Source organism: Moschus berezovskii, chromosome 8 (genome assembly GCF_049115385.1).
Source record: "Moschus berezovskii isolate FMDL1 chromosome 8, NW_MosBer_1.0, whole genome shotgun sequence".
Taxonomy (NCBI): Eukaryota; Metazoa; Chordata; class Mammalia; order Artiodactyla; family Moschidae; genus Moschus; species Moschus berezovskii.
Window position 1 is genome coordinate 47,913,858 of NC_142467.1, and position 23,401 is coordinate 47,937,258.

The window sequence follows — 23,401 nt, forward strand, 5'->3', positions numbered from 1 at the left end:
GGGTCATGGTGGAGAGGTCTGACAGCATGTGGTCAACAGGAGAAGGGAATGGCAAACCACTTCAGTATACTTGCCTTGAGAACCCCATGAACAGTATCAAAAGGCAAAATGATAGGATACTGAATGAGGAATTCCCCTGGTCAATAGGTGCCCAATATGCTACTGGAGATCAGTGGAGAAATAAATCCAGAAAGAATGAAGGGGTGGAGCCAAAGCAAAACCAATGGACAGTTGTAGATGTGACTGGTGATAGAAGCAAGGTCCAATGCTGTAAAGAGCAATATTGCATAGGAACCTGGAATTTTAGGTCCATGAATCAAGACAAATTGGAACTGGTCAAACAGGAGATGGCAAGAGTGAATGTAGACATTCTAGCAATCAGTGAACTAAAATGGACTGGAATGGGTGAATTTAACTCAGATGACATTTTATCTACTACTGTGGGCAGGAGTCCCTTAGAAGAAATGGGGTATGCATCATGGTCAAAATAGAATCCGAAATGCAGTTCAGTTCAGTTCAGTTCAGTCGCTTAGTCGTGTCTGACTCTTTGCGACCCCATGAACCACAGCATGCCAGGCCTCCCTGTCCATCACCAACGCCCGGGGTTCACTCAAACTCATGTCCATCGAGTAAGTGATGCCATCCAGCCATCTCATTCTCTGCAGTCCCCGTCTCCTCCTACCCCCAATCCCTCCTAGCATCAGACGCTTTTTCAGTGAGTCAACTCATCGCATGAGTTGGGCAAAGTATTGGAGTTACAGCTTTAGCATAAGTCCTTCCAATGAACATCCAGGATTGATCTCCTTTAGAATGGACTGGTTGGATTTCCCTGCAGTCCAAGGGACTCTCAAGAGTCTTCTCCAGCACCACAGTTCAAAAGCATCAATTCTTCCGTGTTCAGCTTTCTTCACAGTCCAACTCTCACATCCATACATGACCACAGGAAAAACCATAGCCTTGACTAGATGGACTTTGGTTGGCAAAGTAATGTCTCTGCTTTTTAATATGCTATCTAGGCTAGTCATATCTTTCCTTCCAAGGAGCAAGCGTCTTTTAATTTCATGGCTGCAATCAGCATCTGCAGTGATTTTGGAGCCCCCAAAAATAAAGTCTGACACTGTTTTCACTGTTTCCCCATCTATTTCCCATGAAGTGATGGGACCAGATGCCATGATCTTCATTTTCTGAATGTTGAGCTTCAAGCCAACCTTTTCACTCTCCTCTTTCATTTTCATCAACAGGCTTTTGAGTTCCTCTTCACTTTCTGCCATAAGGGTGGTGTCATCTGCATATCTGAGGTGATTGATATTTCTCCCAGCAATCTTGATTCCAGCTTGTGCTTCTTCAAGTCCAGCGTTCCTCATGATGTACTCTGCATATAAGTTAAATAACCAGGGTGACAATATACAGCCTTGACGTACTCCTTTTCCTATTTGGAACCAGTCTGTTGTTCCATGTCCAGTTCTGACTGTTGCTTCCTGACCTGCATACAGGTTTCTCAAGAGGCAGGTCAGGTGGTCTGGGATTCCCATCTCATTCAGAATGTTCCACAGTTTATTGTGATCCACACAGTCAAAGGCTTTGGCATAGTCAATGAAGCAGAAATATATGTTTTTCTGGAACTCTCTTGCTTTCTCCATGATCCAACGGATGTTGACAATTTGATCTCTGGTGCCTCTGCCTTTTCTAAAACCTGCTTGAACATCTGGAAGTTCGAGATTCACATATTGCTGAAGCCTTGCTTGGAGAATTTTGAGCATGACTTTACTAATGTGTGAGATGAGTGCAACTGTACGGTAGTTGAGCATTCTTTGGCATTCCCTTTCTTTGGGATTGGAATGAAGACTGACCTTTTCCAGTCCTGTGGCCACTGCTGAGTTTTCCAAATTGGCTTGCATATTGAGTGCAGCACTTTCACAGCATCATCTTTCAGGATTTGAAATAGCTCAATTGGAATTCCATCACCTCCACTAGCTTTGTTCGTAGTGATGCTCTCTAAGGCCCACTTGACTTCACATTCCAAGATGTCTGGTTACAGGTGAGTGATCACGCCATCGTGATTATCTTCATCGTGAAGATCTTTTTTGTACAGTTCTTCAGTGTATTCTTGCCACCTCTTCTTAATATCTTCTGCTTCTGTTAGGTCCATACCATTTCTGTCCTTTATCGAGCCCATCTCTGCATGAAATGTTCCCTTGATATCTTTAATTTTCTTGAAAAGATCTCTTGTTTTTCCTATTCTGTTGTTTTTTTCTGTTTCTTTGCATTGATCACTGAGGAAGGCTTTCTTATCTCTCCTCGCTATTCTTTGGAACTCTGCATTCAGATGCTTATATCTTTCCTTTCCTCCTTTGCTTTTCACTTCTCTTCTTTTCACAGCTATTTGTAAGGCCTCCTCAGACAGCCATTTTGCTTGTTTGCATTTCTTTTCCGTGGGGATGATCTTGGTCCCTGTCTCCTGTACAATGTCACGAACCTCCATCCAGAGTTCATCAGGCACTCTGTCTATCAGATCTAGACCCTTAAATCTATTTCTCACTTCCACTGTATAATCATAAGGGATTTGATTTAGGTCATATCTGAATGGTCTAATGGTTTTCCCTACTTTCTTCAATTTAAGTCTGAACTTGGCAATAAGGAGTTCATGATCTGAGCCACATTCAGTTCCCGGTCTTGTTTTTGCTAACTGTATAGAGCTTCTCCATCTTTGGCTGCAAAAAATATAATCAATCTGATTTCGGTGTTGACCATCTGGTGATATCCATGTGTAGAGTCTTCTCTTGTGTTGTTGGAAGAGGGTGTTTGCTATGACCAGTGCGTTCTCTTGACAAAACTCTATTAGCCTTTGCCCTGCTTCATTCCGTGCTCCAAGGCCAAATTTGCCTGTTACTCCGGTGTTTCTTGACTTCCTACTTTTGCATTCCAGTCCCCTATAATGAAAAGGACATCTTTTTTGGGTGCTAGTTCTAAAAGGTCTTGTAGGTCTTCATAGAAATGCAGTACTTAGATGCAATCTCAAAAACGACAGAATGATCTCTGTTCATTTCCAAGGCAAACCATTCAATATCACAATAATCCAAGCCTACACCCCAACCAGTAACGCTGAAGAAGCCGAAGTTGAATGGTTCTATGAAGAAATAGCAAGAGATTTCCAGAAAAACATCTATTTCTGCTTCATTGACTTTGCCAAAGCCTTTGACTGTGTGGATCACAATAAACTGTGGAACATTCTGAAAGACATAGGAATCCAAGACCACCTGACCTGCCTCTTGAGAAACCTGTATGCAGGTCAGGAAGCAACAGTTAGAACTGGACATGGAACAACAGACTGGTTCCAAATAGGAAAAGGAGTACGTCAAGGTTGTATATTGTCACCCTGCTTATTTAACTTATATGCAGAGTACATCATGAGGAACGCTGGGCTGGAAGAAGCACAGGCTGGAATCAAGATTGCCGGGAGAAATATCAATAACCTCAGATATGCAGACGATGCCACCCTTATGGCAGAAAGTGAAGAGGAACTCAAAAGCCTCTTGATGAAAGTGAAAGAGGAGAGTGAAAAAGTTGGTTTGAAGCTCAACATTCAGAAAACTAAGATCATGGCATCTGGTCCCATCACTTCATGGGAAATAGATGGGGAAACAGTGGAAACAGTGTCAGACTTTATTTTGGGGGGCTCCAAAATCACTGTGGATGCTGATTGCAGCCATGAAATTAAAAGACGCTTACTCCTTGGAAGGAAAGTTATGACCAAACTAGATAGCATATTAAAAAGCAGAGACATTACTTTGCCAACCAAGGTCCGTCTAGTCAAGGCTATGGTTTTTCCCGTGGTCATGTATGGATGTGAGAGTTGGACTGTGAAGAAAGCTGATCGCCGAAGAATCGATGCTTTTGAACTGTGGTGCTGGAGAAGACTCTTGAGAATCCCTTGGACTGCAAGGAGATCCAACCAGTCCATTCTAAAGGAGATCAGTCCTTGGTGTTCACTGGAAAGACTGATGCTGAAGCTGAAGCTCCAATATTTTTGCCACCACATGGGAAGAGTTGAGTCACTGGAAAAGACCCTGATGCTGGAGGTATTGGGGGCAGGAGGAGAAGGGGACGACAGAGAATGAGATGGCTGGATGGCATCACCGAGTCGATGGAGGTGAGTTTGAGTGAGCTCCGGGAGTTGGTGATGGACAGGGAGGCCTGGTGTGCTGTGATTCATGGGGTCGCAAAGAGTCAGACACGACTGAGTGACTGAACTGAACTAATGTGGGTGGGACTTATCTGATCATCTGAAAGCCTCATCCTTCAGAAGACTAATACTCTACCAAATAAGAGGGAATTCTTATCTAAGAAAAAAAAAACTTATATATATTTGTTGTTAATTCTGTTTCTCTAGAGAATCCTAACTAGTACAATACATAAAGCATTTAGCACAATGTCACATTCATAGTAAGCAAGTGATGAAAGTATAGCTATTATTATAAATAACAGACTATACTAGGCAATGGAGAAGGCAACCACTGAGATGACTCAAACATTTCCCTTCAGGAAACTCACAGATTAATGGGAAAGACAGAGTGTGCATACTATTAAAGATTATACTCTTGCTTAAAATCTTTCAGTGGCAATTTATAAGCTACAGGATAAAAGGGTCAACTCCTGAGAATGGATTACAAGCCCCTTCATTATCTAGTCCTGGCAACACCTTTGCTTGCCCTCTGTGCTGATGTGGGCTCTTCCCATCGCACACTGAATTCCCTCTTGCTCCCTCTGCCTCTGATGATGCATTCTCTCTGTACTCCTGAAGAACTATTCATCTGTCAAACTGCATCTCCTTTCACATTAGTTGTTCCTCCCTATATGTTCCCTTTAGCAATATTCCTTCTGCTTTAAAGCATACTCAACGGTACACTACCACTGTGCATTTGTAGATTCTGTAGAGGTCCCAGCATGAGTCTAAACCACAACCCCATCTAGGATGCTGACATATTGAAGAATTCCCGAAGAGCAACCTGCGGACACAGGTTAGTGTAAAGGGCCCAGTACTCTCTGGGGAGATCCTAACCTCACAGGAGATGGAGTCTGACACACCTGCTTGGCCCGCGGACAAAGTCTCAGGCCTGGACAGGGGGGTGCTTGTAAATAAGTAAATATCAGAAACTGGCGCTCATCTTGTTTCTCTTTTGGTAGAAATATTAATTTCATTTATACTTTCTCAGCCCAGATTTCCTTCTTTTAATTTCCTAGAACACAGGACAGAATACATTTGTATGGCCAATTCAGCCCATGGAAAGTTAAAATTCATCTTCTTGAAACTAGGGTGTGGATGGTTACCTCAGTAATTAGAAGCCTACAGTGTGGATCCATTCACCCTCTAAACCAAAAGAAACCCCTACACGCTGGGTGTATTAATGTAATATGAAAAATTTTCCATCTAAAATGAAACTGGAGGATATAAAATGGAGACTCTTACTTGACCTCAGAAGAATGGAATTTAACCAAGTGATTGATTTTCCACAAGTGCTTGATTTACAGAAGATGAACATTTATCTCCTGATATCTCTTTCCATCATCAAGCCAGTGAACTTCCTGTCTGGACTCTAGCTGGACTTCTCCCTCCTTTCACTCCTTGCCCATAAGCACAGCTCATCCCAAACCCTCAACAGACTCACTTATAGCTTACTAGTCCATGTGTTTCCCAGATGGCAATTCCTCTACTGTTTCCAAATAATCTTGATTCCTGGTAATCTGAGCTTGTCTCAGTCTACCCCTTATTTAAGTTGACACTGGGGCTTCCCTGATAGCTCAAATGGTAAAAAAAAAAAAAAAATCCGCCTGCAATGCAGGACACCCTCGTTCAATTTCTGGGTCGGGAAGATCTGCTAGAGAAGGGATAGGATACCCACTCCAGTATCCTTGGGCTTCCCTTACGGCTCAGCTGGTAAAGGATCCGCCTGCAATGCGGGAGACCTGGGTTCATTCCATGGACTGTGTAGTCCATGGGTTCGCAAAGTGTCAGACACGACTGAGCGCCTTTCACTTTCAAGTTGACACTAACATGTAGGCGAGGATGGATTATGTGACACAATAAGAGGAACAGAGCATCCTTTCTGTCAGTAAAGCAAAACAATGTGCACCACTTTTGGAATGTAGCAGAAGCCACGCCTGATGCTTTGCTGTCCCCAGTCGCTTCCCACAGCTTCCCAACCCCCATGGCTGAGGCCACTTGGTCCACTCGGTAGGTTCAGACACACTCAAGAGACAACAGCCAAACTCTTATCAGAAACGTAATCCTTGCACTGTGTCGTGCTTAGTCACTGTGGTGTCCTACTCTTTGCAACCCCATGGACTGTAGCCCATCAGGCTCCTCTGTCCATGGGGATCTCCAGGCAAGAATACTGGAGCGGGTTGCCACACCCTCCTTCAGGGAATCTTTCTAATCCAGGGATCAAACCCAGGCCTCCCGAATTACAGGTGAATTCTTTACCATCTGAGCCATTAGGGAAGCCCAAGAATACTGGAGTGGGTAGCCTATCCCTCCTCTAGGGGATCTTCCCGACCCAGGAATTGAACTGGGGTCTCCTGCATTGCAGGCAGATTCTTTACCAGCTGAGCTACCAGGGAAGCCCACACAATCCTTAAAAACATTCATTCTTATTTTAACTCACAATGTAAATGTTCAATGTAATAAACAGTGGAAATTAACAGACAAGCTCAAAAAATAATTATCTCTAATTTAATCACTCAGAACAACAAAGTGGTATGTATTTTGTATATATCCTTCCAGTGTTATACACACACACACAGTTTTATTATATCAAAATATTGTTGACTTGCTGTTTTCACTAACTACATAACTTGGATATTCTCTCATATCATTAAACAATTTTCCTCCTTATTTTGATGGTTTTGAAACACTTTATTGAATGGAAGTATTATAATACAGTTAACCAATCTCCCTTTTGTTGGATGGCAAGTTCTCTCCACTTTTCTGTTATTCCAAATAATCATACAATTAATGTTCTTGAGTCATAATCCTTCTAAGCCCTAGGTATTTCCTTAGGTTAAATACTTGGAGGTGGAACTTCTGGATCAAAAGTCGTGCACATTTTTAAGAATTTTGAAGCAGATTTCTGAATAGTCTCATAGCAGGGTACCTGAGGCAGAGTATATTCCTCTGACAGTATATGAAACTGATTCAAAAGGATTTAAGGAGTCCTAAGCTAATAGAGCAGAGAAGGCAATGGCAAGCCACTCCAGTACTCTTGCCTAGAAAATCCCATGGATGGGGGAACCTGGTAGGCTGCAGTCCATGGGGTCGCTAAGGGTCGGACACAACTGAGCGACTTCACTTTCACTTTTCACTTTCACACATTGGGGAAGGAAATGGCAACCCACTCCAGTGTTCTTGCCTGGAGAATCCCAGGGATAGGGGAGCCTGGTAGGCTTCCATCTATGGGGTCACACAGAGTCGGACACGACTGAAGTGACTTAGCAGCAGCAGCAGCAAGCTAATAAGAGAGGGGACTTTCCTGGTGGCTAAGTGGTAAAGAATCTGCCTGCCAATATAGAGGACATGGGTTTGATCCCTGGGTGGGGAAAATCCCCTGGAGAAGGAAATGGCAACACACTCCAGTATTTTTGCCTGGGAAATCCCATGGACAGAGGAGCCTGGTGGGCTACAGTCTATGGGGGCCAAAGAGCCTGACAGAAATGAGTGACTAAACAACAACAAAGTTAATAGATAACACAGCAGCCAGCTAGCCAGTCACACATATGATAAATATTTTTTGACTGGATGCCCTACACATGTTCAAGGAACAGAGTACTAAGGACAGACAGTCCCTGCCCTCCCTATACTCACAATCTAGCAGTGAAATAGACCAACAATGATAAAACTGATTCCTTTTGCCTCAATACTGCTTCCACTCTGACAGTATGTTTCATTTTAAATGCAAGGCTCCTGCTTTATTGCTGGGACAAGCATGCTGGAGAGTGGGTCTCTTTTTTCCTACATCAGGAGCCATGTCTTGCTCTCATGAGTTCTCTTGGAGATGTTACAGGATCCCAGAGCAGCTGCCAACCCCAGTGAGAACACCCCCGCCCCATCTATACAAATTGCCTGTGCCAGACTCCAACTGTACAGTACTCTTTTTCTGGGAAAGTAATAAAAATCATGGCCACTTTGGGCTTTACTCACTCTGTTCCAGGCCCTATAAGAGGCACTTAATATAAATTATTTCATCTAAACAACAATGCTATGAGAGTTACTATTGCTATTTCATTTTATGAGTCAGGAACAGGAGATTCAGAGAGTTTTTAACTTGCCTATTATGAGACAACAGAGCTGGGATCCAGACTGAAGTCTCTCTTACCTGCATTTTTCGGCACTATTTACCTAGGTCTCTGTCTATGCCCTTCCTTCAGTGTCTTGTCCTGCCAGGTGAGACATTCCCTGATCATCTATTTCTAGGTCCATCCCTGAATGCCTATCATACCCAATGGCAGCTGTGGCCTGGCACTCATCATACTCTAAAAATGTATCAGGCTTCCCTGAGAAAATGCAGTGATCTCCACTGCTAACAGTTCCCAAGTATGGACCAAAGAAGACCTGCTGCAGAACCAAGGGAGGACCTTGTTTAAATGAATAAGCAAAATGCTACATGTGCATACAATGAAATATTACTCAGCCATGAAAAGGAATATGGTACTAGGACATGATACAGCATGGATGAACCTCAAAGCACTATACAAAGTAAAATATGTCAGATGCAACAAGATAAATACTGGATGATTTCATCTGTATGAAATATCTAGATCAGCTAGATCCACAGAGACAGAAAACAAACTGATGATTGCCAAAGGCTGGTGAGGACTGGGGACTGGGAGTGAGTGCTTAATGGATGTGAGATCTCCTTGGGGGTGATGAAAATGTTTTTAAACTACATAGAAGTAAAAAAAAATGCACAAAATTATGAGTGTACTAAATGGCATCAGATTATTCACCTTTGGATAGTTAAATTTATGTCATCTGACGTTTACTTCAAGTTAAAAAGAAGGAGGGGGGTGACAACCTGCTAAATCTAAATATCTGGGCCCGGAAATGTCCTTTTACACAAGCTCCCACGTGATACTGCTGCACACTTCCATTTGGAAAACATTCCTAAAAATCTACCTGCATGGCTACATAGGACAGTCCTCCCAAAGAAGCCAAAGATTAAGGTTTTTTTCAAAGTTTGGTTTTAAGAAAATGAATCAAGCAAAAGCTAGCCAGCACAAAAAGCTCTAAAGTGAGGGGGCATCAGTGATCTGCCTGATACCATTACTTCCAGTTAGCAAGGAATTCAAAGTGTTTACAAAGACCATGTACATATGTCCAGCCCAGTCCCCGAGATGGGCAAAATGAGGACACAAAGCAGGGGTCAAGGAAGGAATGGTGACATATGTGAAGGAGGAGAGACGTGAGCCACAGCAATGGGATCTTGGCTAATCAACCTGACCAGGCAAAGTAATGGCATTGCTCCTGCATAATCCTGAATGAAAGCAAATGGAATCAATGAGCTGAAAACCATGGATTCAATAAAGCTATTAAGTCAAGGCAATTCCTTTTGAGGCAAATTAATTCCTCTGTGGCTGTCTCCTGTTGCTCCCAAGATGCAATACTCTCCTGGCAAGAGATTTGGGAGGCATTACTCCCGACAAAGGTTTTGTCATCATTTGTCTCCTGCCACCCAATGTATCCCAATGGGAGGGGTCTTCCTGGCTTTGGCTGTCTTCCATTAGCACATTGTTCTTGCTTCAGCCCCTAAGTCAATTGCTATTTGTTTCAAGGGAAACCACTTAATCCCACCTGCTAACACCTAACAAGAGGCCAGGCCTCTTGATGGTTAATACTGCTGTTGGCACCCTTCCCAAGGAAATATATCAAGTTACCATGTGTTCCTTTGCTCATGAACACAAAGGAGACTTACTGTGTGATCGGTGTTACATTAAGGATATCAAATATATTTGTCTGCAGTGTAGGGCCTGCAATGACCCTGTGAGACAGGCACTGCTGTGCCCACTGAGTGGATGAGGGAACCAAGTCTTGAATGGCTTAGTAGCTGTTCAGTGTCTCAAGTCTCCAAAACCTACCTCAGGACTACCATGTTACAGTCTCCATATACTTCTTCAAAGGAAACCCTCCAAGATTCCAGGACATGACTGAGTTCCACCCCACCTACCACCCACCAGAGTCAGAGAGGATGTCTGAGAGCATGAGACACACAAGGAGGAGTGAACGTCCTCCCGAATACAAAATCTACGTTCTGAGGGACACCCACCAACAGACGTCCCCAGTTCCCTGCTCTCTTACCAGCAGAAATTCTCATTAGCACTGACCAGGCAAGAGAGAGGAAGGTGATATTTCCGGTGAGCGGGTACTAAGGATGAGTAACCTAGACGGGCTGCAAGGAGAACTCCCGTGCAATACACAGAGGGCAAATTCAAGCCACTGCTTTGGAGTTGAACAAGCTGGGACCTAATTCCCACCTCTGCCTTTCATTTATATGACCTCTGGCAGTTTTGGCCTTGTGGAGAATCCACATTCCCACCTGTAAATTGAAGATGTGCATCTCACGGGGCAGCTAGGGAGAGTGAAGGGTTATTCCACAAACAAGTATCTAGCGTGTGCCTGCCTCAGAAAGAATTCTTAAGTGCTAGCTGCCAGGATCATTCCCAAGACCAGACCACTGCCAGGCCAACACAACACCACACAACACACACACACACATACACACACACACACACACACACACAGCCTTAGGCCTGTCTGGCAAATTTAGAGTCTGGTCTTGAAGAGACCTGACTGTTCTTTCCCACTAACCTGTGTGCCCCTGGCTATTTAAACTCTCTGACCTGAGTTTACTCAGCAGCTAAACAGGTATAACACTATTGTACACCTTCTAGGTTTATGGCCTAGAATAGTAAAACGAAAAAGATTTTAGTGATAGCCTGGTTCCGTATTTTATAGGTGAAGATCCCTCTTTGCCCAGAGTTTTAGATTCCACTATTTTTCTGCCCCAGCATGGCAAAATATGTTGATTGGGAATTAATGCAGTGTTTTAAAACTGCGCAGGACACAAGGCCAGAGCAGAGTATAGCAGCAGCCAAGACTCCCTGCTCAAGGCACTTGGAGTCTCTAACCACTAGGGGCCGCTGGTAAGCCATAGAAAGCTGAAAGGATGCCTACCTGGCAGGTTTTCAAAATCGGTTTCTTATTTAAAGGCCTATATGGACTATCAGAAAATGGCAACCCACTCCAGTATTCTTGTCTGAAAAATCCCATAGACAGAGGAGCCTGGTGAGCTACAGTCCAAAGGGCCACAAAGAGTCAGACATGACTGAGCAACTGAGCCCTCACACATACACACATAGACTATCAGAAATCCAGTTCAGAGACCTCGCTTTATTTTCTAGAAGGGAGTTAACCCATTTCCCTTTAAGGTGGAAGGAAAAGAAGATGGGCTGTAGCCTGCTCCCACCTTGTCTCTGAGCCGCAAAGCTGGGAGAAGAGAAAATATCTGTGTGACAACACTGTGAAGATCCTCCACTTGAAAGAATTTCCCCAGTGCCTAGTGACTGAGGGGCTTCCCAGATGGCACAGTGGTAAAGAATCTGCCTGCCAATGCGGGAGACGCAGGTTTGATCCCTGAGTCAGGAAGATCCCTGGAGAAGGAAATGGCAACCCACTCCAGTGTTCTTGCCTGGAGAATCCCACATGGACAGAGGAGCCTGGTGGGCTTTAGTCCATGGGGTTGCAAAGAATCAGACATGACTGACCATGCACACACTAAGTGACTGAGATCCCTCTAAGTCTTACAACCACTGTAAACTTCCAAAGCCCACAGATAAATGTAGATTTTCAGGGAAGGGGCCATGTGTCAGGACACTAGTAAATGCTGTTACACAGGGGGGAAAAAAAATCCATGCACAAAGAAAAGTGTGTAAACCTAGAGTTCCCAGATACAGGTTTGAATTCTAGCTTAGCCAGATATTAGCTGTGAAGCCTTGGGTAAGTTACTTAATATCTCTGAACTTCAGCTTCCTTTGAAACCCGGACTTCACCAGCTTTATGTGTGGGCTGAACTGAATGAGGCGGCATATAGAACATTTCAGCCGTGTCAAAATACTAATTTGTATCAGTTGTTATTCCTCTTCGGTCAGATCAAAGTAAACTGCACTAAGGGTGTGGAGAGCAGGCATGCTGGCAGGGATTAGGGGTTTAGGAAAAGGAATGGGGTGACCAGGAAAGTTTAAAAGTCAGGAGGAAACCAAAGTACATGTCTCTCAGTTCATTGGCATCCAGATGAAACAAGTCAAGAAGCTTCAAGATGTGTGTTCACATATTCAGAAATCTTTTCCTGTTGTGTTTGTAGGGTACATCATGCAAAATGCATGTAAAATGAGCAGTGGTATAACTATAGCTCAACTTTATATCCCCAAAGCTAGAAAACATGTAGAGCCCCCTGAGGCAGGATGCTTGAGGCAAAATGAGACTGGAAAAGATATCCATTGTCAGAGGATCAGGAAGAATGACGAAGGCAATGACAACCCTCTCCAGTACTCTTGCCTGGAAAATCCCATGGATGAAGAAGCCTGGTGGGCTGCAGTTCATGGGGTTACAAAGAGTCGAACATGACTGAGCAACTTCACTTTCACACTTTCATGCATTGGAGAAGGAAATGGCAACCCACTCCAGTGTTCTTGCCTGGAGAATCCCAGGGACAGCGGAGCCTGGTGGGCTGCCACCTATGGGGTTGCACAGAGTCGGACACAGCTGAAGCGACTTAGCAGCAGCAGCAGCAGGAAGAATGAAAGAGACTCTGAGACTGCCCAGTTCTGAATCCCACACTGTGATAAGCGCAAAGTGAATCGGAGCACGTCCATAGGAAAAAGAGTGGTTTGAGTGAGGAACACAAACAGTCCCCAGAGATGAGCTGAAGAAATGTGGGTGATCCTCTAGAAAAAGAGAAACAAAAAGGAAATTGCATCCCTATGTTTGAGGAGCTCAAAGACTGTGGGGAACTAGAAGCAGTCAGTTGATTTATGACATGGACCCAGGAAGATAAACTTAGGATAAACGAGCATTGGAGAGTCCACAAGTCCAATAATATTAACTTCACAGTGAGTGTGTGTGTACGCATGTGCTGTACATATTGTGCATCTTTTAGGGGGAAAAGATCTGCAGTTTTCATCAGATTCTCATAACCTCAAATAAGAATCCCTGATATAAATAATAACAGCTAATATTTATCAGGAAATTACTAAATACCAAGCACTGGGCCAAGCTCTTTATGTGAGTCATTGAATCCTCACAAGAACCCTCAAGAGGCAGTATAACCAACTATGAATGCAAACTTTGCAGCCAGCCTGCCTTTGTTTATATCCCTATTCTACCTGTTGCTAGCTACATAATCTTGGACAAATTACTTTCTCAGTTCCCCAATCTGTAAAATGGGGATAATAATAACGAAGTCAAAAGGTGTTTATAAGAATCAAGTTAGTTAGTACCTATAAGGCTCTTAGAACAATATGTGACTGACAATACACTTTATAACTGTTAGCTATTCTGTGGCATGCTAATTAAAATTTTTTAAAACCAGTTCTTGAAGAAAATAAATAAAGCTGTGACTGCAGTAGTATTTGACAATTGTTGTGTATAAGTATTCCCATCTTGGCCAATTTCAAGCTTTTCATGAAACAATACAAGCCAGCTCCAGCACATCATGATATTAAAGCTCTCCCTCTCCCTCTTCATCTTTCTCTCCTCCTCCCATTCTTGCTGATTGGAGATAGCCCACAGATATCTTCCTAATTCCCTGAAGGTGTGGAGTTCATGAAGAACTGGGAGAAGAAAAGTTCATGTTCTGTTGCAGGCAACAAGTTAGATAAAGGGAGTTCAAGGGAAGCTGGGAAGAGAATAGAATCCATTTGGGTCAAGGACTGTTTCTGCAATTGGTGCACATCGATCTTCCTTGCTATGAGGAGCAAATCCACAGCTACCATGTTTCAGGGGTTCATTAAATGCAAGGTGCTTTCCCTTCAGTCTTTCATTTGTTCGTCACAACAGCCCCTGATGTTGGTGGTCCTTGCCCCACACTCACAGAGGATGGAAAGGGGGCTCTTTGCTGCTGTTGTTCAGTGGCTAAGTCATGTCCAACTCTAAGATATTAAGAAATCTGCCTAAAGGTGTGCAGCAGGAGAGGTAAGAGCTGAGAGCGGAGCCCAGGCCTATGAGATGCTAAAGTCCTCACTTTGCCCACTTTCCTGTGCTGCTGCTCAGGAAAGAGCACTTGGTAAGGGCAGAAAGAGACATTCATGAAGCTCCCTGGGCAAATTCTAAAGATGGAGACTCAACTTTCACCACCTTTCCATTGGCCGACTCTGGAAAGCCCCTTCACAGATGAATTTTTCAAGCTCCTCACTGAACAGAAGGCTCCCTCAGCCACCCACAGCTCCAGGATGTTCCTTCTGCTGTGGCCGCCATGGGGTTGCTCTCTCATGGTGGTTCTCTGTAACTCTTCCTGGCCCTTATCCACAGGGTTCTTCCTAAAGAGTAAGTTTAAGTACACAACCTGAAGCCATTTTGGGAAACAGCATCCATGGAGTCATAGTCACATGACCTACAAAGACATGCAAAATGCCAGGCCTCCATCACCCCTGAAAGACATTTTTATTCCTCTAAAGAGGCAACACAGGATATGATCAGGACGACAGCTTCGGGAATTCGAGTCTTCAGTTCCAATCATGGCCATGTCATTTGATAATGGTGTGACTCTGGGTGGTTGATTACGTCATCTCTTTGTGCCTCCGTTTCCTCATTTGTAAAATGGAGATGAGCATTTCAAAGCACTGTTGTGGGGATTCCATAAGATAATATTGAAAAGTGTTTTAAAGGGGGCTTAAAGTTATATTGTGAACATATTCATACACTCAATAAGTATTAACTATTAGAGCCTGTCCATAGATCCATCTTCCAAACATAATTTAGGAAAACTTACTGGCCCCACCTCTCCCATCCTGGAACTCTGGGTCTAAGATTCCTTGACTTGCTTTAATTATCCCCAAACAGTGGTTCACAGTCCTTTGAAAAATTGATCGATCCTCTTTCCAGGGTAATACACATATGCAAATTTTACACATATTTTCTGAAGAATACCCTGACCTCCCAAAGCCCATCCTCAGCCGTGTCCACCAGATTAACATTGTCTGCCTTCCATTTAAATTTGTCCATCCTTGATTCGGCTCTCAGATCCTTGCTTCTACTTGCTCCTTTTCTATCCCCCACTGTTTTCTCTGATCCTTTTTACATGTAAGGGTTTTGCAGCCTCTCCTTCTTGCCTGCCTCCAATCCCTTATTAATATAGCTCTGATAGCCAAAGAAATCAGATTGATTATATTCTTTGCATCCAAAGATTGAGAAGCTCTATACAGTTAGCAAAAACAAGACTGGGAGCTGACTGTGGCTCAGATCATGAATTCTTTATTGTAAAATTCAGACTTATATTGAAGAAAGTAGGGAAAACCACTAGACCATTCAGATATGACCTAAATCAAATCCCTTATGATTATACAGTGGGAAGTGACAAATAGATTCAAGGGATTAGATTTGACAGACAGAGGGTCTGAAGAACTGTCGACGGAGGTTCATGACATTTTATAGGAGGCGGTGATCAAGCCATTTCCAAGAAGAAGGAATGCGAAAGGCAAAACAATTGTCTGAGGAGGCCTTAAAAATAGCTGAGAAAAGAAGAGAAGTGAAAGGCAAAGGAGAAAAGAAAAGATATACCCATTTGAATGCAGAGTTACAAAGAATAGCAAGGAGAGATAAGAAAGCCTTCCTCAGTGATCAATGCAAAGAAATAGAGGAAAACAATAGAATGGGAAAGGCTAGAGATCTCTTCAAGAAAATTAGAGATACCAAGGGAACATTTCATGCAAAGATGGGCTCAATAAAGGATGGAAATGGTATGGATCTAACAGAAGCAGAGATATTAAGAAGAGGTGGCAAGAATACATAGAAGAACTGTACAAAAAAGATCTTAATGATACAGATAACCATGATGGTGTGATCACTCACCTAGAGCCAGACATCCTGGAATGTGAAGTCAAGAAGACCTAAGGAAGCATCACTATGAACAAAGCTAGTGGAGGTGATGGAATTCCAGTTGAACTATTTCAAATCCTGAAAGATGATGCTGTGAAAGTGCTGCACTCAATTTGCCAGCAAATTTGGAAATCTCAGCAGTGGTCACAGGACTGGAAAAGGTCAGTTTTCATTCAATCCCAAAGAAAGACAATGCCAAAGAATGCTCAAACTACCGCACAATTGCACTCATCTCACACTAGCAAAGTAATGCTTAAAATTCTCCAAGCCAGTCTTCAGTAGTATGTGGACTGTGAACTTCCAGATGTTCAAGCTGGATTTAGAAAAGGCAAGGGAACCAGAGATCAAATTGCCAACATCCATTGGATCATAGAAAAAGCAAGAGATTTACAAAAGAATATCTACTCTGTTTTATTGACTACGCCAAAGCCTTTGACTGTGTGGATCACAATAAACTGTGGAACATTCTGAAAGAGATGTGAATACCAGGCCACCTGACCTGCCTCTTGAGAAACCTGTATGCAGGTCAGGAAGCAACAGTTAGAACTGGACATGGAACAACAGACTGGTTCCAAATGGGAAAAGGAATATGTCAAGGTTGTATATTGTCACCCTGCTTACTTAACTTATAAGCAAAGTACATCATGAGGAACACTGGGCTGGAAGAAGCACAAGCTGGAATCAAGATTGCTGGGAGAAATATCAATAACCTCAGATATGCAGATGACACCACCCTTATGGCAGAAAGTGAAGAAGAACTAAAGAGCCTCTTGATGAAAGTGAAACAGTGAAATGCAACATTCAGAAAAGCTTAAAGCTTAAAACTCAACAATCAGAAAACAGATCATGGCATCTGGTCCCATCACTTCATGGCAAATATATAGGGAAACAATGAAAACAATGAGAGATTTTAGTTTTTGCGGCTCCAGAATCACTGCAGATGGTGACTGCAGCCATGAAACTAGAAGATGCTAGCTCCTTGGAAGAATATCTATGGCCATCCTAGACAGCATATTAGAAAGCAGAGACATTACTTTACCAAAAAAGGTCTATCTAGTCAAAGCTATGGTTTTTCCAGTAGTCATGTATGGATGTAAGAGTTGGACTACAAAGAAAGCTAAGTACCAAAGAACTGATGTTTTTGAACTGTGGTGTTGGAGAAGACTCTTGAGAGTCCCTTGGACTGAAAGAAGATCCAACAAGTCATTCCTAATGGAAATCAGTCCTGATTATTCATTTGAAGGACTGATGCTGAAACTCCAATACTTTGGTCACCTGATGGGAAGAACTAACTCATTGGAAAAGACCCTGATGCTGAGAAAGATTGAAGGCAGGATGAGAAGGGAATGATAGAGGATTAGATGGTTGGATGGCATCATCAACTTGATGGACATGAGTCTGAGCAAGCTCCAGGAGTTGGTGATGGACAAGGAAGCCTGGCGTGCTGCAGTTCATGGGGTTGCAGAGAGTCAGACATGACTGAGTGACTGAGCCGAATTGACATCCAAATGCAACAACCATAACCACTGAGAATCAAAAAAAATTTGGCCCATACTTTCAAGTATATGTTGACAGGGCTAGAGGGAATCATCATATTGTACACAGAAGATCCTGAATTATCTTCCCTTCAACACCCACTGCTCGTTAGGCTCTAGTGTATATGCCACCATACCCAGTTTTGTCATTTTTGAAACCATCTCTCAGCCCATAACACTTTCAGCATTATGATGCAAGGTGAACAATCTTGATACTTTAGCAACTTGTCTGCCATGAAGAATAATTCCAAAATAGATGTCTTCCAAAGGCAACACTTCACTGGGATCTAGACTGAAATTCAGCAGGTCCCAGAGATAGTACAGTCTCCTTAGAAATAGACAGCATGTTTAATGAGTAGAAAGATCATATCCTTTTTCACATTACACAGACCTGTATGTATCATTATATGAGTGACCATCGGCAAATCCCTCTGAGCCTTGCCTTATTCTTCTGTAAAATGGAAGTAGGAAAGGGAATGAGGGTGGTGGTGAGCACTGGATAAGAAAGCCTACATTTATCAGTTAGCAGTCATTCATCAGTTTAATGCTTATTTGTTGAGAACTTGCTATGAGTTGGTTGGCCATTATGGTGAGTCTGAGAATGCAACTTTGAGCAAGATAGAATGTCCCTCTCAAGTTGTTCCCAGTGCTTTTTGGAAAAGAGATCTTGCCAACTCTGTGATAGAAGAATGAACAGGATGCTCTAGAAACCTAGAGAAGGGTCACATAAAAATGCTTAGCATATAGCCTGCGCTGAGCAAATGCGACTTTGTTTCCTGTCTCAGCTGACAGTTAGACCTTCCAGTAACCAAATGAATGATCTTTTTACAGATGATGCCCCATAAGAGAAGTTCCTGGTATTGTCTGTCTTCTCAGACACAAATGGCTGCCATCTCCCATCATCCACCCAAAGTGCAGGCAGGGGAGAAATCCCCAAAGCTTCATTAGGCAGAGGACAGAGAGCCATTTAGACCCAGTGAGTTGAGCCCAAGTGCTCAGTGCATTCGTTAGAGCACTGACTGTTCTCATCTTGTGGCCAGGAGAGCAATAAGAGAGAAAGCAGCCAGGAAAATTAATCAGGATTCAGAGAATTTTAATAAAATGTTATTAGAACTCAGTGAAGACTGTGGGAAGGAGAGGGGGTGCAGCCTCTGGAGCACCTGCTTCTGTTTTAATTGGATGACTCAGGTCTAGCCAGTCCAAAACCATGCCCCACCAATGGCTAAGCTTGGCTTGTAGGTGGGGCTCATTTAGCCTGCAGCAGAACAGCATTTCTTAGCTCTTCTAACCCTGCCCAAACCCTGCCCCATTTTTATTAGTAACTCCTGCCCTCCATTTCAGAGGCCCCCACTTATAGTTGGATCCATGGCCCTTTCTGGGGCAGTCAAGTACCGAGTATTAGAAATCAAAGAACCTGGCTTTTTTTTTTTTTTTTAATTAGAGGTTAACTGTTTTACAATATTTTGTAGGTATCTACTGGGGAACAACGTGAATCAGTAAAGAACTCGGCTTTTGGACCTAGCATCTGCTTCTAACTCACCACAGAACCATGGTCAAATTTACCTCCTCACGAAGCCTCAGTTTTCTCATCTGTAAAGGGGGTCATTGGAATAAACCTTTCACTATTTCTGTTGTCTTTCCATAGTTCTTTGATTCTAAGATGTATGCACACATACCCTGTGACTTGCAATAAAAGGGGTTTAGTAACAGTTGTACCTCTAGCTGATATTAGAGACTGAATGATCTTGCTTCATTCTTTTCTGCTCCTAGTGAAAACTGAAACTTGAATAAAGTTGGATTCTTTGCCTACTTGATATGAACTACCTTTCTTTTCCTATGTTCCTATTCATCCTTCCACTGTATTCAGTGATTTCAACACCTCAGCCTTCCCTCACTTGTGTTGCTGGGCCAGTTCCTTGCATGCCCTGGTAGTGCTTTCTTCTTTAAAAGGCTGGCTCATCTATTTGGTTGCCCCGAAATATTGGGTTTTTCATGACATCTTATGGAAAAGCTCAAAGGAACTTTTCAGTTAACCCAACATCATCTTCCTTGACCTTCTCAGTATTTCCCATCTTATTTATAAGGAAACTGAGCCTGAGAAAATTTAACTGAATTGCTAACATTATGCATCAATTAAGTTATAGTCTAAACTGAGACACCATCTTCCAACCACTGCTCTTTCCACTGTATTACAATACTCTGCTTAAACAACTCTGACAACCTTCCAAAACAAGCATGCTGATAATCTAAGAGAGTGACAGTGTGATATTAGTTCAAAAATTACTAATGAATACAGACTTAAAAAATAATTGAGAAATAGATGAAAGTATAGGAAGGCCAAAGGCTAGATAAGGAAAGAAAAGAAAGAATTTTTCGGCATCACCAAAGAAAATGATACCAACTATAATGAAGGTGGATCAGCTTCTTGGCAGTAGGAAAAGATATTGCAAACACAGCTTTGAGATTATTTTTTAGAAAGAGCCACTTAAGGAATTTTCCTCTTCTTTTAGTTTTTTATTTGCTCTTTTATTAATATTCTGTATTTCATAGTTACGAAAAAATGGTCTACAGCATACTGAAAATAAATTGTTAAGGTCAGCACTTTCTCTTCACAGCTGGGTCCCAGGCTGATAATGTTTTTCTCTCATAAAACCATAATCCCATAAAATTTAAGGTTATTAAGTTGCAGGTGAATAATTCATGAGGCAATTATGAAACATTTATGATGGAATATTATGAGTTTCCACATAAAAGAAAACATTTGGGGTCGCCGAACTGACAAACTTTGGTTGCTCTGCTTAGATCTCTCTTGAGGGATGTACATGGGCATTCTCTGCTGCCTTGGGTTCAGAGATGGGCTAACATCCCTCCAAGCGGTGTCTGGAACATATCCCAACAACACAGATTGCTAGTGTCACAATCCACTGCAGGAGACCTAAGTACTGGCTGAGGCCCATAGTAATAGTACAAGGAACAAAATTTTGTGGAGAGCATACTCTGTGCAAGGCCCTGTGAAAATTACTTCACATGTGTTATGTCTGTAATTCTCAAAATGACCCTCTGAAATCAATATTACCCCTATCATCCCCACTACACAGGCCAGGAAACTGAGACTCAGCAAGTTTAATAACTTGCCAAAGAGCTTTTATCCAACAAGAGGCAGAGCCAGGATCCTAACCACGCAGTTTAGCCCTTGAATCTCCACTCTTAAAAAACATAACTCTGTTAAGACTGCCAGGCAAGATAATGTCTAGAGAAAGACAAATTGTGACATCATTAATGTATCATTTTCACATAGTGTGTCCTGTTCTTCAAAGAACTCCCATATGCATTTTTCCATCTTCACAAGGCTCTGTAACATTGTTGTTGGATATTGGACAGGTTTTTTAATTTTTAATTTGTTTATTTTTTAATTGAAGGATAATTGCTTTACAGAATTGTGTTGGTTTCTGCTAAATATCAATATGAATCAGCCATAGGTATACATATGTTCGACAGCTGCTATTGTCTCCATTTTTCAGATTAATAAACTGAGGTCCAGAAAGGTTAGATGACCTGGTCAAGGTTACATAGCAAGTCAGTAGATATATCACAACTAGAACTTCAAGGTTTAATCATAATGACCCCTGGGTAGGGAAGTTCCCCTGGAGGAGGGCATGGCAAACCACTCCAGTATTCTTACCAGGAAGAATCCCCATGGACAGAGGAGTTTGGTGGGCTATAGTCTATAGGATCGCAGAGAATCAGACACAATTAATGCTTGATTCTTTAGGTCACCCCAAGGTCCTTGTTAAACAAGGACATCAGGGAGGAGAATTTCAACTCAAGGTGGAAATGACAGAGAAATCCAACTGCACCCTAAGTCAGCAACTTCTGCCTGCCCATCAATAATGTCAGACTCAAATCAGAGTTCCACATTGCAAGACCAAAGATGAGAGCTCTGTAAACAACTCTATCACAAAAGACTGTAACATCACTTGAATATCAATATTCTGCAAATAATATTCAGTTGCCAATATTCTTTAAGCAAAATTCGATTACTCATTCTCTTCAGACAGCATGCTGTTACCAACTTGCTGGCACAGATACTCATTTTTCTGCGTGTTTTCTGCCTAGATGTGAGGACAATCAGCATCTCCAGACAGCACTGCATCCCCACACATAGTGGTTAAGCCACAAGATGCTGCTGTGTAAGCCAAGAAGGATGAACAGGCTGAGTGGAGGAGACTCAGCAAAGGAGAGGTTTAGGGTAGAAATACGCCCAACACATCTTAAACTACATTCATCTTACCCAGATATTGCACAACGAATATATTTTTAAGTGAAACAAAAGAATCTGCTTTCTTTCACATTTTTCAAGGTTAAGGGAATGTTTGTAATTGTTCATATCTAAAATATTTTGATTTAAAATGGATAACCAACAAGGACTTACTGTATAGCACAGGGAACTCTGATCAATGTCATGGGGCCGCTTGAATGGGAGGGGAGCTTAGAGGAGAATGGATACATGTATATGTATGGCTGAGTCCCTTTGCTGTCCACCCGAAACTATCACAACATTGTTAATTGGCTATACTCTAATACAAAATAAAAGTTTAAAAAATATTATTTTGATTTGACGTGACAGGAGTTGGGGTGATGGGGTTATGAGAGAGGTCAGACCAGCTCCATCTCCCTTATGGTCACTGTCAGGTACCAACCACTGAGACAGGACCGGGAAAAGGACTGCCCCCCAAATGAAGCCAGGTGGTCAGCCAGTTCCAAAATTTCCCATAAAGATTCCCAGCTCTGTACTTTTCCACCAGCCTCCAACCCCACATGGAGACATCACAATTCCCGACACACAAGACAGCAGGAGGTAGCACATAGATCCCAAGCAGGTGAGCTTGCATCGGAGAGCTTAAGCAGTAAAGCTCCGGTTATACATAGACACCTGCAGCAGGCAGCACAAGGGTCTGATTACCCAGCCAGCATTTCCGAAGGAGGATTAAGGGGACTCTCTCATGGGGATAGCAGAATTTTAATTGAAATTCAAGTTGCTATACTTGCATCTCTAGAGAGATCCTGGGCCTTCAGGTTTCCCAAATGGTGAGCTGCCATCACTCTTAAGAATCCAGCTCATCTTAACAGTTATGAGCACAAGGGTATTGCAAGCATACCATCTTCTTTTATATCCCGCAAGCCTCCTATACCTAACTGGGGATCCAGAGAGTGGAATCTCACATGAGCATAGATGTTACAGCACTCCCTCCTCATTTGCTTCTGATTTTCAATTACGTTAGCATAATGTACTTAAAATCTGTCTTTTATTTGGAAAGATAAACACAGCAGTTTGGTAATTTCATTGCTGTGTCAATTTGCGAAGAAAATTCTATTTAAACTCAGTGACTGGCCCACTGCCACCATCCCAGCCAGCAGCAAGCTGTCTAAAGGGACAAGAGAGGTGCCAGCTGAGTCTCTTGGGCGGATGATACAGCTGGCAGGAAATCTCCCTTCATCCCCTAGTTGTCCCCTGAGATGTGCCGGGGGTTTTCTCAGTGTCCAAAGCCCATACTTAGAAACAAAGTTTTTTTTTTTTTTCTTATTTTTTTCCAGCTAGTTTGCATGTAACTAACATTACGACTTAGATATCTATGATACATCCAGCAGTAAGCTAAGCACTTTTTACACACTCATTTGATGTTCGTGACCATCCTTTTAAAGAGCTGTTGCTATCCTTCATGGA